This window comes from Octopus bimaculoides, chromosome 12, assembly GCF_001194135.2.
Source record: "Octopus bimaculoides isolate UCB-OBI-ISO-001 chromosome 12, ASM119413v2, whole genome shotgun sequence".
NCBI classification, from domain to species: domain Eukaryota; kingdom Metazoa; phylum Mollusca; class Cephalopoda; order Octopoda; family Octopodidae; genus Octopus; species Octopus bimaculoides.
The window spans coordinates 11,407,141-11,411,358 of record NC_068992.1 but is presented as its reverse complement, the minus strand read 5'-3'; the positions used below and the strand labels follow the sequence as shown (position 1 = coordinate 11,411,358).

Below are 4,218 nucleotides of genomic sequence, written 5' to 3'. Positions count from 1 at the left end.
ATATATATATATATATATAAATATATGCATACATATACATATATGCACATATATATATATATATACCATAGACAAAATTATGTATATATATGTGTATACTAATGTACATGTAAACATACATATATATAGACTTATATTTGCATGCATATAGTTATCTATCTATCTATCTATCTATCTATCTATATATGTGTGTGTATATGCACGTGTGTGTGTATATGCACGTGTGCGTGTGAATATAAATGTTTATATATAGATATATGTATGTATACCAAACTGTAAAATTATATTATTACAAAATTAAATTGATTAGAACTACCACTGAAGTCATCCTTTTCCTTTTTCAAATATATGTCTGTATGTCTGTATGTATGTATGTATGCATATATATATATAGATATATATATGTATATATACATATATATACATATACATATGCATATATATATACATATGTATACATTTATATGTATATATACATATGCATATATATATATATATATATATACATATGTATACATATATATGTATATATACATATGCATATATATATAAACATACATATACATACATGTGTATAAATACATATAGAAACATACATCAATACATATATGTAGACATACATATAAGTATACATATTTACTGATCATTATTATTTATTGATTTTACATACATATATACAAAGTTTGTGTCTTTAGTTAACCCACCATGTAACTGATTCTTATTTAATCAATTCAATAAGATCAAAAGGCATATATGACAGTAGCAAAATTTGAGCACGAAATGCTGAAGGGCAGAACTTTAAGTTCTTCAAGGGATTTCTGCTAACTTGCTATCCTTAATCGTTGTATACAAAATATTACAAAACAGAATCTAATAATAAAATCTAATAGAATGGAAATCTACTGGATATCTATCTAGTGACTTGTGAAAATTGGTTGTATAAGAGCAGAAGGATTTATTTAGGGTTACGCAAAGATAAATTTAAAAATCACAGGCTGCTTTTATTACATTTCTTACTTCCTGCATTCATTCATTGATTCAAGTGAGCTAAGTTAAAGTGGCTAGGATTCAGGATCAAATATAGATTAAAAATACAGCTGAAAGATGAAATGAAGTGCTACATGAAATCTCGGTAAAATCCTATTTTCCTGAGCTCAGCAAAGTTATCCAAGATAAAACGCTGTATGTACCTTTTAACCTGACTAAAATAATCAATAAGCATTGTGGAATTCTGAATAATGCATTTCAGTTTCTGTCAGAATATATCTCATCACTTGACAGAGACATGAAAAGGTTAACGATGAGGAAATGGAGGAGGAAGGGGAGTAGAAAGCGGAGAATGTAAATAAGTAAACAAACAGTTATTTGTCGCACACCTTGTAACAAGTGATTATGTACTGAGAATCAGTTCTCAGAACCAAAATCCAACAACAGGCCTCCACTACTTCTACTATTTCTACTACTGCCACCATCACTTTTCCCACTGACTCAGTGAAATTCTTGCACAAGAAGCAAATACATGTGTCATTATTTCATGTGAATATAATTATCATAGTTAAAAGCTCATTGACAGCTAACTGTCAGCATGTCTACCTGTCTATTGATCTACCTGCACCTTATGTCTCTTGCTGATCCCTGATACCCAGGTTTAAAATTATTGCAATGTCTTTAATGGAATAATTAAATTACATATACATGTGTAATGTGTACAATTATTTCCTGTGTGTGTGTGTGTGTGTATAAACACAAACACATGCCCATATGTATCATCGTCGTCGTCGTCATTTTCGTCATCATCATCATCATTTAATGTCCGTTTACCATGCTGGTATTGGTCGGATGGTTTGCCAGGTACTGGCAAGTTAAAAGATTGCTCCAAGCTCTACTGTCTGCTTTGACAGTGTTCCTAAGAAAGGATGCCCTTTCTAGCACCAAACCACCTTACAGAGTGTACTGGGAACTGTTTATGTAAGCATCAGCAACAGTGGGATCACCAAATAGCTTACAAGGTGAGAACCCTCACCTCATCTGAAGCAGGAGCAGTGTTGAAGGAGGTGGCTTTGTGCCAGGTGATGACAGGTTAGGGAATGAAGAGAGGGGGACACACAAATAGGTGTCATGACTACCTCAGTAGGAAAGAGAAAGGGGAGAGAGGGGGAAGAGAAGATGGTAAAGATGTAACAGATGTATCTGTGTAGTAAATAAAAGTATATAACATATATTTGATAAATAATTTGTATAGAAATTATATAATATATATGTATATGTATATATATATATATATATATACACATCACATATTTTATAGAAATTATATATAAATACATACATTATATATGTATGTATGAGTTTGTGTGTGTGGTGGTGGTGGGGGTGTTTGTGCAGGTGTCTGATATGTACATAGATGAGAAACCTTACATAATGCAGAAATGTGTTCTCTTCACCAGACATGTCAGCAAATAACTTCCATTATGTCATGTTAAAATGAATTTTTTTTTTCAAAAAAAGCCTCACAACTTCGTATTAACTAATGTTCTTCTGTTTCTATATCAATCGTGTTTTTGTTTCTCTTATGTAAAACGTCATTTTCTTCAAGAAAAAAAAAATAAAGAGGAAAGAAAAACTGATGTATTTTACAATCAGTTTAGCCATTTATGTGAAACACTCTTTTAGTCTTACTGGAGAAATAATAATTTCTTCCATAGAACTTTTAAACCAGTTCTACTTTTTCAGCCATCCAAATGGCTTTATATGAGGAATTGGTGTTTATTAGAGATAATGCAATCTGGGCTAAATGAATGCATCATTATGCAGTGAAACCTGAATCATTGTTGTATATTGTCATTGTTTTAATGCCCATTTTACTGTATTAACAAGGAATGAATGCCGTACAAACTAATTGCATTTATATTCTATTATTTTGTCAGTGAGACCTAGTTTTCTGAAATCTGACCCCATACTTATTTATCTCAGGGTCTCTCTGTTTGTTTTTACCTTCGTCTCCCTGTCTCTTTCTACCCCTCCTCTCTCACTTCCTGCTTCAATATAACTTTTGCTGTCAATTCATACAATGCTTTTTTTAGTCATCATATATTAGAATATGATAATTACTATAGAAAATGCCTATTAAGAAAACTAATTTTACAGCTGAAGTGGTACTAAACTTGCTGCCATAACACAATAATTAAATTGCTTCCAGGGGTAATCAAATCCCAACAGCACAATTTAATTCAATATCAGAACCATTCCTTTCTTTCAATATTTTGTATCTAATGATGGCGGTGACAAAGTGGCAGAAACAGCAGAGCTTTGTACATTGTGCCTTGTTGTATTTACACTCATCCATTTACATTTTGAGTGAAAATTCAGCCAAGTTCAAAGTTACTGTCCATTCTTTTAGGTTCTATAAAGTAAGCACCATTGAAGTATCAGGTCTAGCCTTGTTCAAAATTCAATGTTGTGTTTATTAATAATGATACAACTGATGGGAAATTACTTTGCAGTAGATTCTTCTTCAAAGACTGTATTCCTTTCAGGATGCATATCTTCTTTCTGTCTTTTGCTGTCGTGGTATTCCATGAAGTTTCTGGAAGTTTCTTTAGCTATACCTAGCTAAAGATTTGGTACTTATTCAGCTTTATAATGCAAGATATAGATAATATACACAACTTTAGTTGAAGTACATCATATTTACTACTATGCATCTAACCAAAGATTTGGTTTTATCTACACAGCTAAAGAATTGGTACTTGTCCTATACTATACTGTTACAAATCATCACAATATAAACTAAGATTCATGAGAAGAGACTTACATTCAGCCAAGGTGTTTAATAAATTGTTATTGAATGCAGGTGAAAAACATGAAATTGGATACTTGCATTGAAATACCTATGCTACACACTTACACTTATGCATCTATAAACAAGTAGAAGCAGGCGAAATTAGTTTGAAATACAGTTTATTTGGTCCAGATGGACTATATGTAATCTGAACCTTTCCCCCCTTATTTTCCGTAAAAAAAATTAATAAATAAGTGGGGGAAAGGTTCAGATTACATATAGTCCGTCTCCGCCTATAAATATATAAATTAAAAGTATATTTATATATAAATATTTGAATTTATATATATATATATATATATATATATATACAAAAATAAGAGGAATGACCAGCAAAAGTGGACTCCTATATGCTTGAAATAGATGCCGAATCATCT

General features: G+C 31.2%; 1 protein-coding gene across 3 annotated transcripts in view; it reads left to right on the top strand.

The window, feature by feature from the left end:
• LOC106872298 (zwei Ig domain protein zig-8) overlaps nt 1-4,218 on the top strand; it is a 569,829-nt gene that overhangs the window by 194,607 nt on the left and 371,004 nt on the right. The window lies entirely within an intron of this gene.